This window comes from Syngnathoides biaculeatus, chromosome 2 (genome assembly GCF_019802595.1).
Source record: "Syngnathoides biaculeatus isolate LvHL_M chromosome 2, ASM1980259v1, whole genome shotgun sequence".
Classification (NCBI taxonomy): Eukaryota; Metazoa; Chordata; class Actinopteri; order Syngnathiformes; family Syngnathidae; genus Syngnathoides; species Syngnathoides biaculeatus.
In genome coordinates this window covers 30,900,958-30,924,216 of record NC_084641.1, presented here as the reverse complement: position 1 = coordinate 30,924,216, position 23,259 = coordinate 30,900,958, and the positions used below count along the sequence as shown (strand labels likewise).

General features: G+C 47.9%; 1 protein-coding gene across 1 annotated transcript in view; it reads right to left on the bottom strand.

Annotated features, from left to right (window-relative positions):
• camta1a (calmodulin binding transcription activator 1a) overlaps window positions 1-23,259 on the bottom strand; it is a 193,907-nt gene that overhangs the window by 159,409 nt on the left and 11,239 nt on the right. The window contains exon 2 of the mRNA XM_061847447.1: window positions 12,082-12,149. The gene's annotated coding sequence lies outside the window, so the exon portion shown is untranslated. The remainder of the gene's footprint in view (window positions 1-12,081; window positions 12,150-23,259) is intronic.

The following is a 23,259-nucleotide window of genomic DNA, read 5'->3' as shown; positions in this document are numbered from 1 at the left end:
ATGAAATTTGGAGGATTAAATCATGAGGTAGAAAAGAATTCTTCAAAATGTATCACAATGTTATGACCGTATTTTCCACACTATAAGGCGCACCGGATTATAAGGCGCACGTTCAACGAACGGACTATTTAAAAAAAAAAAAAAAAGTTCCATATATAAGGCGCACCACATTATAAGGCGCGTAGAATAGACGCTACAGTAGAGGCTGGGGTTATGGTACGTATCCATTAGATGGAGCTGCGCTAAAGGGAATGTCAACAAAAGAAGATAGGGCAGTCAAACTTTAATAATAGATGACAAACCAGCGTTCTGACAACTCTGTTCACTCCCAAAATGAATAAACAGCTGTTTTTATTATTTTCCCCTCGGTAAAGTTGTAGTCGTAGTATCGGAGTCATTTTGGGGTCTTTCCACAAAAAGTACAAATGGAGACGAAATGGCACGCTTCGCGCAGTCATACGTCCCAGCATGCAGCGCACGCTACTTCTTCTACAGGGGAAAATGGAGTCGGCGGCGGTGGTGAAAATCAAAGGCTCTTGGGTGCGCCTTATGGTGCGGGAAAATACGGTACTCTCGTTTCACAATAGTGTTGCTTATCCTTACTAATAAACACATGAACAAAATGTTCAATTTGGGGGGCTGGAACGGATTCACGGAAATTTCATTCATTTCAACGGGGCAAGACGATCTTAGATACAAACGCTCACGGAGTGAATCAAACTTGTACTTGAAGGCAACCACGGCGTGAGCAAGAAAAAGTAGCGGAGAAATTGCTTCTCCCTTCGCAACAGCGCCAGCGGCTCCAGTATTGCGCTCGGGCTAAATTGGACAGAGGTCGTCATTCAACCGGCGCATCACCTGTAAATTATTGCGACCCTTCATGTCCATTCCAATGCAATCATATCGCCGTTGTGTTAGCGTACGCGACGCTGATATGCTTCCAGTCGGTTACAACAACTCCAAATCGACAAATCTGAGCTATACAAGACGCGTTGGCGCGGGAGGGCCGCTCGCAGGTGGAGGACGAGCTTTTCCTGCAGCCTCGCTAATGAAATGCGCTTCTGCTGCGGATAATAAAACTCATCATTCTATTTATTCATCATTCCCAGAATTCCGTCATAAAAGGCTGAAAATAGGGACCGCTCGTCAATTGCAAGGAGTTTAGGGAGCGCGGGGGGGGGGGGGGGGGGGTTTACGCACCAGAAATGAAATCAGATGCTTTTAATTGGGAGGATTTGTACAATCACAGAGAATTATCACTCTCGAGCACTCTTAATTAAAAAAATGACATTAAGTTTATTGCTATTTTCTTACTTCGTTTTAAGGACGTAAGGAAGTTATGAATATTAATTGTCCGATATGAAATGAGTCTAACCTTTCCGTCTGCGCACGCCTCAGTAACGCACGCACACAAAAAGGAAAGGCTTGAATTATTTATCAATTGCCTTTTATTTGAATTGATTAATTCAGTGATACAAAATTAATACATTGCACTCCTTCCACTTTTCGCCAACTTTATTCTCTACCACCCTCTAATGAAAGCGTTTAAGCAGTTAAGGTCTCGCCCGGGGTAAAGTACGGCGAGAATGGAGTGCCAGGGTGGCCCTGCGACACAAATCTGCACCCATGAAGACGTCTCACGTCAATTGGGTTCGTCGCGGCTCTTTTTGCAACGTCGAGGTCGTGTTCGAGCTGCCCAAGTACGAAAAAACGTCTATTTCTCCCCCCCCCTCCCCCCCCCCCCCCAAAAAAAAAACCCACTTGCTCTAGATAAGCAATATAATAAGGATGCCGTGTCATCTCAGTAGGATCAACAAATTAGTCTTTTTGTATGTTTGTATGATGTTCATATCCAAAGTTAAAATGATTCCATCTGCTGAGAATTCGAGCGTCTCAAAAAAAAAAAAAAAAAAAAAATGGATACCGTCAACGCAATTGTTGCCCGAAAAGGATTTTGCTCAATTTTAAAATTCACTGTAAATGATTGGGAGGTGGAATTGTTGAGACAGTGTAGCCTGTAAAGGACCACGTAATGACCACACAAATTCCACAACATCTCAGTAACACGAAAATAAAATGCCAATATTAGCGTTCGGATGTGCAGCGCAGTCGCTCGGCGGGTGCGGGTCAAGGGTCAAGAAGTAGCGACGCTTTCCGCCCGGCCGCCGTTCGCTTTACAAAGTCGCCTGCGCTTGGTTGCAGGGCCAGGCTGCCACATCAATTGATTAAGTGCAAAGTGTCGTTCGCCGCTGCTACGCATGGGATGGCGCAAACGTCACAGAGTGCCCTCCTGCCGTCCTTCCTGTTCTGTCAAGAGGAGAACTGGGACAGAAGGTGGACCGGCCAGCGCATTTCCAGTTTGCTGCTGATTCAGCCGCCGCTCGGGCAGCCGTCCACGTTCTATCTTCCCTCTCTCTTTACGTAAGAGGAAACGGTGTCACTACAAGTGCGCGTCCCGCGTCTTTGTTTCCGTCATCTCTGGAGTGTCAACCACCACACCGAGGAAACTTCATCGGGACGGGACCGGTGCCAGGGCCACACCCGAAGCACGCCGCGGCCGGTCAGATTTCAGTGCGCCGTGATTGAAATACCTCAGAGAGGCTCTTTAAGGAAGGCGGACGCCGCGCACCATATGTCGACGGAACGGCACCCAACTGGGTTGACGGGGTTTGGCGAGCCCAAAATAGGAATCTGATGTGACAATGTGGAGCGTACGAGCCAACGCAGAGCTACGACCGCACGAAAGGGACGCTTGGAGTGGGTACAGGAGGCAAAGATGGAAAGTACACCGCCGTGTTACGTAGCGTAGCCGCAAACTGTGCTCAAGTAGGAGTACCGCCACTTCAGAGCTATATGACTCGAGTCCAATAAACAATAGTCGCACAAATAATCACTCGGGTAAGACTAAGTACTGAGTAGCTCGTGAGGAATTTCAAAACGGGATTGGGCAGATTCAAATGTTGCTCGAGGATAAGACTGAAAGTCAAACAATAATAAATGGAATCTCGGTAAGATAATGGCATTTTAAAATGACTTTTTCTTCAGATACTCGTATTCAAAAGTTCAATTGTCCGTATATTTTTGGCAAGGTGAAAAAGTAGCCCAATGGGGCATGGAACTTCTGGCGCCGCTCTTCTACGCAAGACCTCTGCAAGCGACACACTAGCATCAGGTCAGTCCAATACTCCAAAGAGGCTACAGAGACCTTCAGGAAAGGTCAACTGTTTATTCCATTGGATAGGCCCACTAGCAAACAAGCTAGCTCGCTTGAGCGGGCTCTAATGTCATGATTTTAGAGCTCGATTTTACATCCGTCGTCATTTTTTTATGATTCATTCAAATGTGTTTGTTTGTTCAGTTTGTTTGCAGGCACTTTGAGGTATCTTCTCCCACGTGGTGTAACTTTTCATGAAAGAGCACAATAAGGCTCACGAGGAAGCGATTACACCACAGATATTTTGCGTGCAATCGTGCGACTGCCTGAGTCTGTTTGATTGGTCAGAGGTCACTAGTCGATCAAATGGATTGGTGAAATCTCGCGTCAGATGTCGTCAACCACACGCAGCTCAGCCCGACATGGTAAAGGTAGCGTTTCGTCCGAACAAAAATAGTCCAGTTAAAGCAAAAAAAGGATATTGCATAAAAAGTAGTCTGACAAGTACAAGCCATCTCTCCGATGACTTCCAGGGAGTAAACAGAGTGTAGGTAAGTAAATGTACCGTGTTACTCCGCAGCGCTGGTCCAGTGCGTGTCCTTGCATCGGAGAGATGCACGGGCAAGGTTTACGTGTCCGTCCCGCTCCGTCAGCCTGGAAACAGTCTCGCGTGTTAGCTCCAAAGCGCGTACACGGGTGAGGCGGCGCAGCGGAAGTCCGGCGGCTCACGACGCGCTCAGTCGGGTCCGGGTCCGGGTCCGGGTCCGGATCCCGCTCAACAACGGCGGCCGGCTCGCTCGCCGGCGCAGAAGCGCTAATTGAATGAAGTCTTTATTATCGGGGCTGCAGAGGCAGCACTTTTCCCCATCTCGGCCCGCTTGGCTGACACTTTCTCCTTGAACACCTGCTTGACATCAGCTTCCTCCTCTATTTATTTATCCTCGCTCTCCCGTGGCCCGCGGCCGGCTGCTCTGGCTTTCACCGCCTGTCGACTCGGAGAGCGTCACACCGTTTGCCTCCGACGTCTGCGATCTACAATCCTCCACGCCACTGAGATAAACACATCTTTGCGCAGTCTTGTGACGGTACGACAACGTTCTTTGGCTTCGGCGCAGAGTTTAGAATGTGAACCCCCCCCGCAAAACTTTAGATTCAACGTGGCTACGGCGTGTTGTTTTTTTTAGGAGTGCAACTAAGAAAATACAACTGGTGTATATGTATGTGTAACCCTAACCACATGAGAGAATTGGACATGAAAAACAGCAATAAATGAAATAAGTGTTCTTTTTTTCTTTTCCCTTACTATAGCAATGAGTTTCACGTATATCGCACAAAAAAAAAAAAAAAAAAAAAAGACAGGTTTGCCTGGATAACGGGGTAAACGTTTGCTTCAACTTCCAAATTGTGATTGAACAAAAATGGCCACCTGTTGCCAATGTTTGGCCCCAAAAAAGGCGATACAGCAAGACTGTGTTGTATTTTCCGCTGAATGGTCTCCGGTGGGCAAAGTGGCCTCTGTAATCATGAACATCTATCTGGTCCCGTGTCCATTTCCACCGGCCTCGGGCTCCGACCGCTTGGCCGGGCTCGGGCCGGGCATTACTTGAGCGGAGGCCCGATTAAGTCCCAGGCCTCGGCAGCCGGGCCGGCGCCGGTAATAATCTATTGACTGTTTGCGTTCTCCCTCCGATTGCCCCAAAACCACAGAAGGTTTCTCGATTCCGTCAGCTGAATCTATTTCTCCCCCTCCCCCCTCCATCTCTATCTACTGTTTAGGCAATCCGTTTTCTTTTCCTCTCTCCCTCGCAGCCCGTCAGCTCCATCTTCTCGCGCCTCATCTTTTCTTTGGTCTGTTTGTATAAATCCTCTGCCCCCACCCCCCACCCCACCCGCTCTTTCTGGCCCCATCCATCAGGATTCCTCCTATCGCCATCTCATCAATTCCCTTCTCTTATCGACATGTTTCCATTTTCTAAACTGCTCTCGCTCCATCATACTCAGCCTTCTCTCGATGATCATTTTTCAGCTTGCCTTTCGTCACTCTGAGCTCAAAGTCTTGTTCGTGGTCCGCCTGGTGGCTTTTGTCCGTGTGTCCCTCGGCGGGCTTTCACCCAACTCGAGGCTGCCCGTGTTTGGGACGCTCACCCGGAAGCGCAGGACAGCGAGTTCCAGGATCGCAGCGGATGGAACAATCGCCGCGGAACAATATGAAGCCTTAACGCCAGAACGCCAGAACGCCAGAACGCCAGAACGCCAGGTGTGGAGCTTTCTTTCACCGAGATGGCTGCACCACTTTGCACGGACTTTTTGTTTTGTCTCTTTTAATCTTGGAGGTCATTTCAAAATTCCCATCAAACAAGGTGAACATCCTGTGACGTGATTTGATTTCTATCCAGGAGGGAAAGGATTGTGATGCAATGTGCCATTGAGTGTCTCCCAGCGGGATTTGTGACAAGTGAATAACCCCCAGGGAGGTTTTTTTGGTCTTCTTTGCTGCATTTTCAAGCAGGTTTTCTCTCTCCAACAAATCCCGCTTGACTGTACCTGAATGGCCAAATAAGTCCACTTGTCAACCGGCTGGGCCGCACTTCAACTCAATATAATAACATAATGAGATGGATAAAAACTGAGATGAATTAAAAAGTATCAGACAAATTCAAGGACCGGTGTCACAAAAGGTATACGTCAAACCCAAACAACGATTTTCCCCTTACGTGTGGGCCAGAAGCTCAACCGGCCAAGAGACTCTGCAAGCAAGAAAAATAGAGAACAAGGTCCCATTTTTTGCCCCAACTTGGGCTCGGTGCATCTATTGTCCTCTTTCCCGAGCTCAAGGGTGTCATCAAGAGGACTTGTTCTTGAAACACGGACGGCGTACAAGACGCCGCTGCGGAGAACGCCGGAAGAATCCTTCCAGGAGCGCATGACGGCGTCGTGGAGATGCCCGGGGAAGGGCATTCGGAAGGGGAAAGGTGCAGTTGGGATTTGAAATACTTGAAGTCGGGTCTGGACTTCTCGAACACACCTCGTATACAGATGAGCATTCTGTGTAACCCAAAGGCGCTTACAATTGTACAAACAAACAAAAAAAAGCTAGTCAATAAAATTGGAAAGATAACGAAAGGCGACGGTGTTAGGTGACATTGAAGGCTTTAAGTACACGACTCATCTTTGAGTCACGGCGCAGATGAGTTTTGACTTACACTGGATGGGTGAAGTGACTAAAATCACATTTTTTTTTTCGACGTGGTAGTCAAAAGGTCACACTAGAAGCCTTGTGGGGAAAAGTGATCTCATATGAATCACATGAGACGACGGCGTACGGAGGCAGATCCCGTGCACAAGCTGAAGAATGTCAAAATGTGCAGATTGATAACGATTTATCAATGTTAATGTTAGAAGAACAACAAAAAAAACAACGTAGCTCAGACAATGAAACCATGTACGCTAGGTGCATGGACCATGAAACAGTTCTTGTCAAAGTGACCGATGGGGTGGAAGAGCCACGACAGGATCAACCGCAATGTTGAGAATTGTTGAATCGTTAGTTATCGGGAGAGTTTTTTGTCAGATCAAGAAAACCCGAGATTTTAAGGCCTTATAAACGGAATTGCAATTCAAGGTGTGCAGTGTGAAGCCATCTTAAGAAAGTAATAGTTGAGAGCTGTTCACCCACCCCCCCCACCACAACCCGAACGCTCGCATTCCGCGCTTAGTCCATTAAGGACACGTCGGACGAGCGGGAACTTGTGGCTCTTCTCAAGGTTGTTCACAAGCTGCATTGTTAACCGCAACGACGTGAACATTGATGACATTTTCTTCATTTGAAGATCAACGGACTTTATTTTGAATCGGCGTAAGCCGCGTGTCAGGAGCCTTCCGTAAAGTATGAATGGCAAGTGGGGAAAAAGTGCCGTCCGTCAGTCCCGGCAGCCTAGCGGGAGCCAGACCCGGTGGCAGCGAGCGGCAACTCTCGATCGAGTCGGGATGAAAAACAGCGGCGGACATGCAAAGTAAAGAGATGAGAGAGATTAGAGGAGTTCACCTCGGCCCACTTCACATTTCATTGACGTTCCGGCTTTTGACTCCGACTCGATTCATTACTGCCGTCTTCATTTGAAAGCGATCTTATCTTTGGTGCCTTTGTTTCGGAGTGTCCCTCCTCCCCCTTTCTCCGGAAAGTCTGCCAAAAGCCACTCTTTCAGAAATGCACTGCGAATATGTTTCATTCCAAACACATTGACGAGCGTTAACCGTTTAATTACGGACCCTAATGCCGTTTGGACGGCACGCCGGTGAATTGCTGCTCGGAATGCGTTTTTGAAATGCGCAGTCACGCTCCCTCCGTCGAGCTCGCCGAAACGCAGGCACATCCGCAGCCTCCGTACACAATAGCTAGCAAACAAACAGTCATTAGCAGATTTGGGGCCGCCTCTCGGCTTTGTTTTACCGTGTTGTCGGTGAGGCCGCGCCTCAAGGGTGCCGCCGCTGCTGCTGTAGGTTTTAATAAAAGCATTGTCTTTGGAAGCTGTCTAAAGGGACTCCCCGTTTCATTTCGGACTGCTGCAGCAGCTGCAGTTGTTGTGCTTGTAGAGAGAGAAAAGGGCTATTGGGCTGGATATGGTGGGGGGGGCAGTGGGGTTCAGTGTCATCGCAGGGCCCTCCAAGGATTGCTCCCTATTGTTTAGCGCTTTCAATATACATTGTCGGCGTGCGTCGGGGACGTACACGCGTACGTGTGTGGTTCACGCTTGAAAACCAGCCACCGCCGGCACATAAAGAATGGCTATAAAAATGTACAATTCCGTGTATATTAGTGTTTGAAAATAGAGATCCTAAACGCTTTTCAAAAAATACACGTACTGTGCGGTTCAGTTGCAAATCTGTGATCCCGTCCGGAACACTTGTTTGGTTTAGGGAGCCCATCCCGAGCTGGGATTGGGGCAAAAGGTGGATGAATCTCGTCTTCACGTTCGGTGAAAAAAAGCAAAAATATTTTGCATGCACCAGCTGACAGACGGTCACATCTGTGCCATCAAATCAAATAGAGATGTCCTTAACCCCCCTCCCCCCCCCCCCAAAAAAAAAAAAAAAAAAAAAAAATTTAAGTGGATCCAGAAATATTTGATGAGAATTGCTTCTACTTTTTCATCCACATGGAAGTGGCAATTTGGCAGCCCAGATATAATAGCAACAATAATACTTTTGATTTATCGGGACTTATCAAGTCACTCAAGGTCACCAAACAAATACATCAAACAATCCAATAAAATACAAAATAAAAAAACATTTAAAATGGCAAATAAGAGAACAGGCAGCCCAGAATTTGGAGAGGGTTAAGGAATTTGTCATCACTTTTGAATGCAGCCATTCACAATTTATGAATACGTTTGAAAAGGGGGCCATTTTTCCCGTTTCCAGGTTTGCAACACATACAGGGTGGGCCTCTCTTGGGGGGGCCACGACACCAGAGGCCCGGTTCTGGTGTAACTGTGTCGTTACGCTGCCGACAACATCGGCAGAAGCTCAACCCGGCGCGTGTTCGTGCTGCAGATCGTACAACAAACGGGGGTGCGCAATAGTCCCACCAATAACAAAAAAAATTAAAAAAAATGAAGAACGACAGCATTACACGGTATCTTGGATTATGGTTGAAACTCACAAGGTGCAAAAGATCCGCTCACGGCCCAGAAGTCTGGATAAACAAAACAAAAGTATCGGGAATATGTCGTCGCGCGTGCAAAGGCTCAAACCTCGGGAAAGACAAAACATATTCATAGCTTTCAAGAGCGTTGTAGATGCTCATGATAACAAGCGAGCTTTCCTCAATACTCGGGTGTCCATTAGCTCTTCGGCCAGACCGCCGCGTGACACCCCCTGGTCAATACTTTTTACATCTGACAGCAGAGAAACGCCTCGGAAAAAGCCCCGGAGGAGACGTTTGTCTCATTTATGGCAGACAAAGGCGGCCGGCGCTCTCTCGAACGCGCGTCCAAGAGACGGGCTCAAATCCCGGGCCGTCGCCATTTGCGTTGTCGCATCGTGGCTGGTTTGTGTACACCCTCCCCCCCTCCCGCGGGGCCCCCTCATGTCCGAAACGCCGACGACGGGCAACAAAAAAAAAGTGAGAGTACGGACGGAAACTCCTAATTGTCGCTTTGAATGGATTCCCGAGCGCGGAGTAAAGGCGCGACGCGGTGGCCATGTTAAATCACAGGCCGGCGATGGCCTTGGAGAAAGCCGTCATGCCAGCCTCTCCCTTTAATGGGAATGGAAGCGAGCGAGGCTGCGGGCATAAATTCGAGCGTAAGGCCCGGCCGGGTGCGGAGAGATTTCCCCGGCTCTGACAGGTGCGGCCTGAATTAGTTCGAGCGGTCGGCGGGAGAACGCCGCTATCGATTTAAAAGCACGTTTGCGCTTCCTATCCGAAAGGGAATGCGGCTTGGTAGCGCCGGGCGCGTCAATCGCCCAATTCAGGATATCAGACGGTAACGAAAAGGAAAACCCCAAAATGGGACTTTTGTTTGTGGACATGCACGCCCTCCCCCCCCCCCCCCCCGTTGCAATTGCTCCAGCTCACCTCATCGTGCTAACGTTTCTCTTTTCAGGTCCCCCCCCCCCCCCGGTCAAACAGCTACTTTCATCTCCTTGAACCGCAGCCGTCGCCCCCCTCCCCCCCATCCCCTCACCTCTTTACGGCCGGCAGATGTCAGCGTCGGCGGACGCCGTGCAGCTGGGCGCCGCTTATCGCTTCCCCCCATCGCGCCTCGCTCACCCTGTCCGCAGCTGCTTGTAGGGGGAGAATTAGCCTACTTAACCCCCCCCCCCCCCCGACCCAGCAGACACCAGAGCGCGCACTTTCAGTTCAATATTCATTCACACACATGCGCGGCCAGCCGCCAGATGTGTGATGGCAAATGCTAAGGCAGCACTTAAGCACAGGTGTCCCGCGTTTGACCTTTCACCTCTTACCGTAAGCAGAAAGCTTTCGGTGGCGCCGGAGGGAGACGCCAGTCGTCACTCGGCCCCCATCACTCACACATATACGCGGCACCCTTTCATTGCTGACAAGCTGCCATCCATCACGACGCGCTGCCCTTTCACTGACATCCGGGAAAATACAAACAATTTTGCGTGCACCTCCCTTGTTAAGATCCGCGCATTGCCCCGCAGTCACCAATTTGTGATTGTGTGCACGGAAGGGTTGGGGGGGGCACTCCCCCGGTGTTCTGTTTTCTGATATTGCAGCACCTGCACCGAGACACGACGTGAGGTTGAATTCCCGGAGCGACGCGTACAGTATGTGACAGCCAACAGTGACAAGACTGGCCGTGAAGATTCCGGGAAACGTTTGGCCGCAAAGTCTGCGGATCAAAAGTCTCGCACGAGTGCCACCGTTTTTGGCTCGTCTTGCGTCGGCGAACGCCGGAGCTGTGACATTTACGATATTGGCCCATCCCTCACATTTTTTCGTTTTTTTTTTCCCCCCCTCAAGCTATTTTTAAATTCCACCTGTGTGTGTGTCACTCACTGCAATTGCACGCTTCATATTCTGGAGGAAGATCATTGATGACAAATTGATGATTTATTGGCGTTTCTCGAAATGTACAGTGATGCCTTGAGACACGAGTGTAATTCAGTCCGAAACCATGCTCATAACTCAAAGAACTGGTATGATAAATCAACTTTGCCCGGGTGAAATGGACAGAAATGCCATGAATCCAGCTAAAAAAAAATGTTGTTTTGAATGAGAAACGTATTTTACAAAAAAAAAAAAAAAAGACAGTAATTTAAAAATAACAATTGACATAACAAATAACCAATTTAACCCATTCGTGGGCAGCGTCCCATTTTTGGTGATGTTCACGCATTATATTCTTCAGTATATCAAAATATTGAAGCGTTTTAATCTGAAGCCATCATTTGGTATCAGGAGAGGATAACTCATCGGTCAAAGTTAGCAGTTAGATTTTTGGGACGAGCTTATAAATGAGTAAAGTTATCATATAACTTAAGCATAAATGAAAAAGAAGTGTTATTCACGCGATTGTGGCCCGTTAGGAGACTTTTATCTTAAAAAGGCAAAAAATTGCCACCCTGCCCATGAATCCGTTAAAAGAATGAAACGGTTTTGCCACACGTGTCAACTGAATGGTCATCGCGCCACCCGCAGGCAGCACAAAACAAACGGATGTACTCTAAGAGGAAGTACAGAATGTACTCTTCTCAGCTCCTCGCAGAGGAAAAAGAACATGGCACCGCGTACGATTGTACGGAATGGCTAAACGTGCGGCTCCAACGTTTGCCAAACGGTTTCGTTTTCCAACATGTGTTCGCGTTAGCGTTAAGATGGCAGACTCAGCGCTAAAGAAAAGAATTCTCTCTCTCGTTTGATTTTTCATTTGAAAATACATTCGGATGGCTGGTATGATAAGACCCGGCTGCATCCTTTACAGCGGCGGCCTTTTTCTCAGCAATCTACGGAAGTGAGTGAAGATCCTGAGGAACGGAGGTTGTGTTAAAAAGCCCCGGCTCCCATTTACGCGCGAATCCGTGCGAGATTACGGCTGCAAGGCAAAACCGTCACCTGGCGACAAAAACAATCAGACACGCTTTGCGACGTGTGAACGCGTCGCCGTTGGCGGACCAGGCCGAGTGCGAACAAAAATGCAACGCAAACCGACATTTGGGACCGATGGCGTTCGTCCTCCAGCTGGAAAGGATCCAATTAAACCATTGGCCAACGCAGCCATCAATTCAATTCATGCATTATTGCCTCGACAGGTCAATGCCAAGTTAGCATATGTAAACATAACGCCGTTGCTATTTGTTTGATTTTGGCGTCTTCTCAGCCAGGGAGAGCTGAATCTAAAATGATGATCGTCAAATCGGTTGCGTTTTCACAGACGGCGGCGGCGTTGTCTTACCTTGTTTTAGGAGACGTTGTTAGCCATTCTTCATGCTTTTCAAACGTTATCAAGTAAGCCGCGATCTCCTGCGAAAAAGAGCGCAGAGTAGAGAGGAGGCGGGTGAGGCTCGGACATGTCATCTTTAATCGGCTTCGTCCGCCGTTTGTAACGCGGGCGAAGCCGATTCATCGGCATTCCGACAGCCGAGCCGGCGGCATAAACGGAGACGGGGGCACAACCGCGGAGCTCAAGCTGGTAAATGGAGAGCAGTAAAGGGGATGAGAAAGAGCCAAGTTGAGGGCGCTTAAGGTCAGATGCGTTTTCCCAGAGCGTCTTTGTTCCCAAAGCTCTGATCGAAGCCCGGGACATTAAAATGCTCACAGGAAGATCGACGTCCGTGTCTTCGTTCAGTTTTTAACGTCTTTTGGCCCGACCCTGCCCGAAATCCTTTCCATTGGCCCTTGACACTCCTCGAAGGCTCGCTCCTCTTTAACCTTTGAATAAGAATTACACAACAGTTGTCTGATATTCTGTTGGCTGATGGTTGCCGAGGACGTCAAATTCTCTACAAAAAGAATCTGCCACTTTCCCGTTTCCTGCCTTGCGTACTTTTATCAATCTCCGGGTAGGAGAGAAGATTCCGCATTTTCTCCCCCAATTAGCGGCCGTAAACATTCTGGTTGACAAGCCGATGATTACCAGCGACAGGCAGCAATTCAGTTTTCAGCTTAGCCGTTCATCACGTACTTGGACTGTCAGGAGCACTTGACACGAGGACAGACCTGCTGCCATTTCAAGAGGTGCACCTCCCTACAACATCAATTGCTAGTTGTGGAAGATTCTCTTGACCAAAGTTCTGCCCCAAAGACATGCTTGTCAATCTGAAGGCCTAGGGCCCGGATCGGGCCTGCCACATAACTCGATGTGCCCCCCGAAGACATTGACTTGGCGTTTCCTGCTAAATCACCAAAGTTACAATTTTGTTGTGCTTTTGAAAACGACCAACTCTTGTTTTTTGGAACAAATAAAGCTTTCTAAAAGAAACTGAAAAATGTCTCGACTTGTTTTTTTGATTTTAAAAATAGTTTTCCAATCTGTTGTCAGGGGTCTATAATATGATATAATGTAACAATAGTATGAATACGCAATGGTTCATTTATACGAATTCACAATCATAAATATCATCCGAGGGAAGACAAAACGACGATGCAGCCCGGGACAAAAATGAGTCTGCCACACAAAAGATGCTCGTCTTCCTCCTTCTAGCTGATTTGCATTCATGCAAAAATGGACTTTGTCATAGTCGTGGCAGCTTGGCGATCGCCCGGAAGGAAGCTGCAGGGCAGAGCAACGTGAAGGTGTTTCCAGGCGCCGACTGAAGAAGGCCGCGGCGCGAACCGGCGGCCTCGCCTCCGGCTGCGGGACGGGACTAGCGGCAAACTGGCTCGTCGCTTTGCTCTTTTGCATCCACGGAGGCTGAGCAAAGCACGGCAATAATCGCGGTGACAAAGTGTGTTCCGGAAGCGCAAAGGCGCTGAGCAAATGTCTTAATTGTTTCAATAACAATTACCAGGAGCACAAGGAAAAAGGGTCACGCTAACGTTATTTTTATGCCTGCATTTGTGAGTAAATTAGACTAACACAGCTCTGATTAGATTCAGCTGGGATGTGGGGGGGGGGGGGGGTGACCGCAGAGCCTGTTAGCACTTAGCCCGCTACATCACCCCTTTCTTAAAAATCCATCCACATTCTCACTTGCAGACCGAGGGAGAGGCTGACGTCTCTTATTCAAGATAAAGACGGGAGCCACCGTACCTCCGGCGCTCTGTCACCCCCCCCCCACCCCCGCCCTCATCCGCTACTTCTGAACAGATGCCGGGGATAATACCGAGCCCCCGACCGACCGTAAAGGTGGAATCGTCTTATGGTGAGGAAACAAACAAAAACAGACGCGCGGCCATTAAACAGCTGCAAAGAGACAAAGTTTGCATGGGCGGCATAATGAGAGGCTACTAGCGTGCGTTCGGGTTGAGCAAACACGCTGGAAGAATCTGGGGGGGGGGGACACACACACACACACACACACACTACTCCACACTGATGGTGTATCAAAGTCAAAGCAGCTGCTGTCAATGGACTTTGTGGACTATCTGCTGACCTCGACGCCTCGGGTCTGATCTCGGTCGCTGGGGAAATATTCTGGGGAGGCGCTCGGTATACACGCGGGCAAGCTCACGTGTCAGAGTTCTGGCCCAGAAAGGGCTGTTTGGACGTCCTGCCCATTTGCTGAGCTTTTCTCTCCGGGTGCCGTTACAACGTCCTGCACGACTGCTGTTGAATGCTCAGGGTGAGAAAGCTCAAGAGAATTCTGTTCACACCAGTTTGGAGAGTATCTGCAGAGATTTTTGTTGCTATCTCAGTTAAGTAAAAACAAAACAAAACATAACTATCATGATAAAGTTCAAAGGAAATGCGCGTCGTTTGACCTCCAAGCAAATAATCTAAAATTCGCTATGAAATATTCTCTCTCGTGATTCTGGAATTTGACAAAAATCAAATAATTTTGGTGATCCTGACTGACCTGAGACAGGAGAAATTTTGTCCGATTTGAGTGCAGAAAGTGAGACAAAATAATGAAACGTGTGTTTTTGCACGGTGGACGTAAACCTCTGGCTTCAACTTTGCTCGCCAAAGAATCCACGGTAGAAAAAAAAAAAGCGAGGCTGGTGTGAAGCGACTAAAGCGAGCACCTTGACTTCTTTAACGCGTGTTACTTGCCAACATATGAAGTACTGGGGAAAAAAAAAAAACTGCAGTTGTCTACAATAACAAACTCCGACTTGAACGGACAATCAAAACCACTGAAGGGATTGTCGGCACCGCTCGAGCCACCCTCGAAGACTTCCACCGGATCCGTAGCGGGCAGGATCCTTTCGGACCCTCCACCAGCACTTCCAGCTCTTTCCGTCGGGAAAGCGCTCCCGATTACTGCAAGTCAAAACTAGCGGACATTCAAAGAGTCCTTCAATTCTCGATCAGCGAACCTACAATTTTTCGGGACACACCCTCACATCCTGCTGGTCCCATCAGTATGAGTAATATCTATATATTTGTATTTCATATTTTGAAGACCACATGATTCTTCAATTTAAACTGCTCCCTTTGCACATTTGACATTGTTTAACACACTTAGTCTAGAGATCCATAAAAGCTAACCCTATACTGGTATTTGTACTTTGTAGACTATCGCACGATTGGTCCCTTGAAACTGCTCCCTTTGGACAATTGTCATTGCATTGGTCAAGAACAGGAACCGCAAACAGGTAAAGGCGCTCTGTACAAGCCTTACGCAATGTCTTATCTCTTACCAGTTCTGAATGAAGATGACTTTGCATATCTCAAATCTGCGAGTCTCATGAGGAATCCTTCCCATTAATTTTGTGTTTCTTGTTATTTGTTCATAGTTGGTTGTTCTTCGTTCTGAACGTGGTACCAGGGCGGCACCGACCGAGTGCCAAAGAAAATTTCCTCGTGTGTTTTTACACATTCGGCCAATAAAACCGATTCTGATTCTGATCAAACGACTTAGCTTGAGGCAAAGGTAAGCAATGCGATGAGCGAGGGAGGTGATGGCGATATTCCAATTTCAGGATCCCAGCCGAGGACGTTTCCGATCTGCGGTGTCCTGAGACTGAAAGCGCCAATCCTGGTCCTCGCTCTTTCATCTACTCTAAAATCCACAAAGCGTGTGGATTGTGCAACAAAGCGGGAATTCAACTCTGCACTTCTACGGTCTATGTTGATGAGAATAGAATCTCATTTGCATTCTTTGTTCTCAGCGGATCACGGCGGAACCGATTGACACGGAGGGCGTTTTCGCCTTCGTGTCTGCTGACCGACAATCGGATCCGACAACTGGTCGCCCGCCTCGCCCTATCACTGGTCGCCCGCCTCGCCCCGGCTCACCGTTGGCTTTCATTCCCGCGATCATCCTTGAGTTTCTGCTCTTTTTGCCTCAAAGTTCACTTTTCAAAAAGGGAACATCCGCCACGAGAAGAACGTTCATTTCGGGAAGATTTACTGCGCTGTCTTTCAAATGATGTTTTCTCTCTCCCCCCTCTGGAGGTTACAACACCCCCCCCCCCCAGAGAAAATCGGTGTTTGAAATGTCTATCCAGGGGAAATCGGAGATGACACTAACTTATTCATTCCATTTCATTTCTTTGCACCAAGAAACAGAGCACTCGCAAAAAAAAAAAAAAACAAAAAAAAAAAACACAGTTACGGATGTGACCCTGTCTTCAATATGCCTGTCACGAGCGGGTCCGGTCGCGACGCTCGCCACGAGAATTTTTAGGACGGGGAACATCTCTCACGGCACAAAATAAGGCAGGAAAACACCAATGTCATGTTTGACGAGGGGGGGGGGGGGGGGGCAATAACGACCTGAGGCCAGACAAATGGACTGACTTCCTTCCTTCCTCTGTTCTCTTGACTTCCTTCCTTCTTCTTTCGCCTTCCTTCCTTCCTGTTCCCTTGCCTTGTCTCCTTCATTCTTTCCTTCTTCTTTCACCTACCTTCCTTCCTCCATTCCTTTGCCTTCCTTCCTTCCCTTCCCTCCTTCTTCTGCTCCCTTGCCTCCTTCCTTCCTTCCTCCATTCCCTTGCCTTCCTTCCTTCCTGTTCCCTTGCCTTCCTTCCTTCCTTCCTTCCTTCCTTCCTGTTCCCTTGCCTTGTCTCCTTCATTCTTTCCTTCTTCTTTCACCTTCCTTCCTTCCCTCCATCCTTCCTTCCTATTCCCTTGCCTTGCCTCCTTCATTCTTTCCTTCTTCTTTCACCTTCCTTCCTTCCTCCCTTCCTTCCTGTTCCCTCGCCTTGCCTCCTTCCTTCCTTCCTTCCTCCATTCCCTTGCCTTCCTTCCTTCCTGTTTCCTTCCTTCCTTCCTCTGTTCCCTTGCTTTCCTTCCTTTTCCCTTGCCTTGTCTGCTTCATTCTTTCCTTCTTCTTTCACCTTCCTTCCTTCCTTCCTTCCTCTGTTCCCTTGCTTTCCTTCCTTTTCCCTTGCCTTGCCTCCTTCATGCTTTCCTTCTTTCACCTTCCTTCCTTTCTTCCTCCATTCGCTTGCCTTCCTTCCTTCCTTCCATCCTTCCTTCCTTCCATCCTCCTCCTCCAAAAAGCAATTTGGATTCAGAGGCGAAAAGAGACCAAGGATGACAGAGCAGATGACTTGAAAGAAGGCTTTCGGAGAAGTGAGTATCACCCCGCCGGTCTGCCTCTACCGTACCGTACATCCGAGCTGACAGTAAATAATACAACGCCGGGTGGGGGGGGGGGGACACAAAAACACGCGCAGTCCTTTCCGCGACGCACTTCCACTGCATCGTAAAGACTTTTCGTGAATCCAGACGTAAACAAGAAAGCGTTAGCAAGCTTAGGGTGAACTGCCATTAGCCACAACGCCAAAGACGAGGAACTAAGACTGTGGTGCGCATTAGTGTTACATTCAGTAATACTACATGTGTGTCCATTGGCAACTAACAGTGTATAAAAACACTCCAAACAAATAATCGAGATTGGTCAGTAGAAGAAAAAGAAAATATTGAAAACAAAAACTACTATGAAAAGGTCAAATGACTCACAAATGATTCACAAAATGCACAAACCATTGAGAATATTCTAAATCTTGCTACAGTGGCACCTCGAGATAGGAGTAACCCCACTGACGAGATTCAAGTGATTTCTTTAGGGTTAGGGTTTTGCTCTTACTTGCAAACGCGAACTTGAGCTGAAGGTGCTGTGAGCTGACACGCAACTCAATTCAGCACACATCATACTCAGCAGCATTTTTGAGTGCGGGGCGCAGTCCGCTTTTCGCCCAAAATTAGGCGGGATGCGCTCCCGCGACCCATGGGGATAAGCAGCTTGGAAAAAGAATAAAACTCGTAGGAAGTCTGCTTGAATTAATGATAAAGCATGCAAAACGCCATTTGGATGCTAACTGTTAGCATCAATAATCGCAGTTTTAAATGCAAACCGATATTTGAACACAAATGTTGGCATAAGACATGTAAACATATTATAACACATTCTCATTCATAGGCATACATACTATATGCGCCTACGTCATAAAATCACCTGATTTTTTATTTACGCCGCCATACTGCCGGTCAAACAAAGCACCGTTGAAAGTCGATTCCGTTGAGCCGAAATGATAATATGTCTGACAGCACGACACCCAGAGTTTTGCCCGATACCGTTAAACATTTAGAAGGTGATAATAAACGAAGGTACGTGGAAAAATGAGAGGCACGTGGCATAGATGATCCATTTTGAATGCCGATTGTCTGTTAATTGGCTTCCCAGTCTCGGACAACTGGATGTGCGCAAGTACCTGGTGAAAAACCCGTCGAGACTCTGAAAGCTTGGAAAAATCTGGACGCAAACAAATACTTTGTTGCAGAAGCCAGATACGGGCCAAATTAAAATATCCAATTTCCCTTGATCTGTTCTCAGTCAGGAATAAATCCCACATAGTGATGAACCCACTCGGATTTTTTCCAATACAAATAGCAAATCATGATTGGGGGGGATAAAAATCGGGCAGGGAGTCGTCTCCTCCGTAAACCACCCTGTGACAGACAGTTTATTTATTACTTTTTTTTTTTTTTTTTAAACATGCATTGTTCTTAAATGAGTCAATTTGGCATCATAAATATTTCTTAATAATTTGAGATTGAGAAGAATAATTCCTACCTGAAACGATATGATCGCTACATAAGCGTGTGCATTTGGTCGGGCACCATCCAGCCTGTTTAATTGCTGAAATCCATCTTCAGTTTATTTATTACTTTTTTTTTTTTTTTTAAACATGCATTGTTCTTAAATGAGTCAATTTGGCGTCATAAATATTTCTTAATAATTTGAGATTGAGAAGAATAATTCCTACCTGAAACGATATGATCGCTACATAAGCGTGTGCATTTGGTCGGGCACCATCCAGCCTGTTTAATTGCTGAAATCCATCTTCAATCTTTTCATCTGATATTCCATAGAAGGATCTCTTTGGAGAACTCTCTCGTCTACCGTGACAACCGACAGCGCGGCAGGTCTCGGGCGACTCCCGTACTGCCGCGCGGCTTTGTTTGACTGGCAATAAGACGTCGTAAAACAAATAAAGTGCCACCCGGTGCCCGAGACGGGCACGTGGGAAGAAGCAGGACAGTGAATTGGCTTGAAATATTCGATCGTCAGTTGCAGCCCTTGAATTGTTTACGTCCATCGATTTTCTGTTCTGCTTATCCTCACTGGGGTTGCGACCATGCTGGATGCTTTGTTGTTGCTGAGCAAAGTCCAATCCAAAGTGGCATTTTTCCTTTTAACCCCAAATACAATTTGTTTTGTTGCTGTTAATGGCATTTCTTTTCAATTCGGATGCGATTCAACTCATATTTCAATGTTATTTTAGGAGATGAAACGAGTCGTTACGAGTGCTTGGTTTTCTGAATAAAACATCGGCCTGTGTACGCGTCAGGTGAGGAGTACACGGTACTTATTTCTGGCTCCATGTCTTCCCTTTGGAAATGGAGGGTCAAGCGTGAAACCCGACGGCGCCGGATTCCGAAACGCAATTTCTGCACCGCTATCGATTGCGCAAAAAGCTCCACCGAATGAAACGAATTTGAGCGCAAGCGGATGTGAAAGACAAGATGAGCAAAGCGGATTTGGAAAAGAGGACGAGCCCCGTGGTGAAGTCTGGGGAAGGCCTTGTCAAAACTTTGACCTCGCCCTGTACTTGAAAGCGGGCGAGAGGAAACCTCCCCGGCGACCCGGGCTTCGCTGCGGTATGCCAGCTGATCTGATGTTTCCCGCGAGGCAGCCCAGGAACCGAACGAGTCGGGAACAAATTCAAATGCAATTAAGACCCGGAAGAGACGCAAACACAGGACGGAGGGACGAAGACCGAGCTGGAGGGAAAATGCTGCCCTGACACAATTTGTGATTTCCATCAAGGTGGCCATTCAAAAGGGTATTTGGGTTCAATGCAAGCAAACCCAGCGAGTCAATCATTCTCTACTTTGTTTTGGGTTTTTTTGGTTTTGTGTTTTTTTGGCCTCCACGTCATGAATTGTTAATGCCGCAGCAAAAACAACGCATCACATTCTTTCATGTGCTGAATGTATTCCCAGGCACAATGAAGAGGGGAGCAGTGTGGGAATCAGTTCAAGCACGTAAAGAATTGTTTGAGCACATCTCCTAATAGGATGCAGACTACTGCTGTCGAGATGGATGGTCAAGGGGGGGGGGGGGGGGGGGCGAAGGATTCGCAGGAGCGGGACAGAAACAGACAGCGAAAATGGAAATAAAAAACAATGGGGTGTGAGCAGGGTAAGGGCTGTTGACAGCTGCACTTGGCATCTGCTAAAGCGTTGCGAGGCTGTTCTACGAGTCCCTGTGCTGGCTTAAAAAGATGCCCCCCCCCCCCCCCCCGCAACCCGCCCCAGATCACCACCAACGCCGTGCTCATTAGGACTTCCATCGGGCTTCTGAGGAATCCCCGAGCTGAAAAGGGAGAGATGACCAGTCTTCCATCTTCTGTACGGTAGCGACACGCGTTCCGCCGCCGCTAAAATACAGCGCGGTATCATATCGGCAGCACGAGCTCGGGGGTGGGGTTAGTCGGTTACGGATGCAAATCTACACCGTTTTTGTTGTTCCCGCGCTTCCCTCCGGACACTCCGGCCGTCCATAAACATGCTGGATGTTAGCTTAATAGAAGCTAATAAACGTTAGCTCGCCTGTTTTGTGTGAAACGCCACAGAGAAGAGTGTTGTTAGCAATCCGGCGGCGTTTGTTGTCCAGAGGAAGTGAAGAATTCTCCAGGGAAGCCTTTTCTTCTTCTTCTTCCTTCAAGCTGCACGGCCCTCGGCTTCTCTAATCAATGTTCACCACGGTTGCCGGTCCACCACACAATCCTTTCGACGTACAATAGATCAGAAGCGTGGTGGTGCGTTCCACTTATTTCTCGTGTCCCTCATTCCGAGGGATGCCCCCCGATCGATTGACCGGTGAACAGAATCGCCTGGAGTTCATCTCGATAAGCCACGACCGGTGAACTCCTGAAACCGATTGCCGGCTTGAGGCATTCACAGCCTAAATGTTATACGGACCGCCATTACACACAAACAAAAATTGGTCAACCAGGAAAATTGATGCAAAAATTCCTGCCTGGAGGCAATAAAAATCTTGTTAAAAGCATATTTGAGACAATTGGGACCACCCGGAACCTTGAGGCCACTGTAGATGTTTACCGCTCGCTTGGTGTGCCCTGCAAGTGGCTGGCAAGCAGTCGAGGGTGTGCCCCACCTCCTGCGATTGGCTCCGGCGCTCTTGCGACCCTCATGAGGATAAGCAGCTCAGAAAAAGAATGGACATCGCTAGTGTGCTAGTGTGCTCGAATGCAGACGCAGTCTCCAGTTGTAGGTCCAACACCTATAAAGGAGAATCAAATGCATTCTCGTAGGACTGACTACGTATTTGAGTAGCTGATAAAATAGCTATACTACAATCGATTCTAAAAAATATTTCATAGCGACAGCTCTACACTACATACGCACAAACAAAGAGTGGATGCGATCAGTTTTACGAAGAAAACTACTCCATTTCTTTCGCACTGCGATTGTGTAGTTGACTTTTTTTTTTTTTGTTGCTCCATTTTTTGCCTTTTCCAAATAAAGTATTCAATCTACTCAACTCCAAATGCATATTTTAACCACAGAGCTCGTTGTTTTCTTCAAGTTCAGCATTTTTTTTTTCGTTTCGTTTTTTTTTACTAATGTTTAGTCAGCAACGGCTATAAAATTCGCAATTAGTTCCATATTCCTGCGCGAAAGAGTGATGGTTTTCTTCCTGTAATGTAGCGAATTGATTTTACACTTTGTCATACTCATATGGGCCAAAGGTTCCACACTCGACCGTCTCAGAGGACGGGATTGCATACAATTTGCAACGTTGGTCAATGATTTAGACTCGCAAAACTGCAGAATAAACCCGCAAGACCGATGAACACCACGGCGTGCGTTAGCGACACAAAATTGGACGTAAAGTTGACGACGATGAAATACATTCATCTCCGTCGGCCATAACTAGGCTGCATTGTGACCCTGCGGTTTTTTTGCTTTGGGTTGCGTATGCGCCTGCTGTTCCCAAGCCCATATGGGACCTCCTCCTGCCGTACCCTTGAGAAAAGTGTCCCGTGCAATAAGACTTTAAGACCTCGCCTAGGAAAACAATTCACACGCTCGTGAATGCATTGAAAATGGCTCCGAGATGCGGCAGGAAGGGGGCGGGATCGCTTCCGGGCACCCCGTGACTGTCTGACCTCTCAAGTCTGCTCGGTGCGTCGTTTCCATCATTGAAGCATCTCAACGCACCCGGGCAACAATCGCCGGTAGTCCGACAAGGCGGACCAGTGAGCGGTGGACCCCAACAGCTGAGACTCCCAAATCTGCCGCTTAACTTTTCTCTCCATCAAAATTGCCTTCTGTTCAAAGGTGGGGGGTGGTGGTGGGGGGGGGGGCGGACCCTGTAGTAGCTGTCAGAAAAATAGCAGGACTATGCGCCTCCCCTCACTACGTCTTCACGTTTGTTGACAGCTGCCGTCGTTGTGGTAAATCGGCACATATTCCACCGCGGCGTCAGCCGGAGCAGCCGACACCCGGCGGGTCTCTTTCTTGCTAATTTCATTTCAAAATGTGATGGAGGCCAGACAAGGTCGGCGATTTGAACGAGACAAATATTGCAACCAAAACAGGCAGCCGATGTCAACGAAATATCAACGAGGACTGAGACGAGACGTGAGAATCTCCGGGATGCGCTCGATTCGAAAATATCGCCCAACGGCAAAGTAGCAAAAAAATGTGATGACGACGCAATGCGGGAGGTCGCGATTCACCTGGTCTCATTCATGTCAGCGCCGAGGAGAGGAAGGTGGGCGGAAAGCTGCCACTCCGCCAGCAGACGGCGTATTTATTTCAGCTTCCAGAATCAATTAATACCCGCATTATCCTCTGAATTATGCTATCCAGTCGCAGCAAATGACTGAAGCGCCCTCGCATAAAACCAATTTCAAACTTTCAAATCCGAGATACACCCGACGCCACCCACACCCTGTCCTCCTAAGTCACACTTTTTTTTTAAGA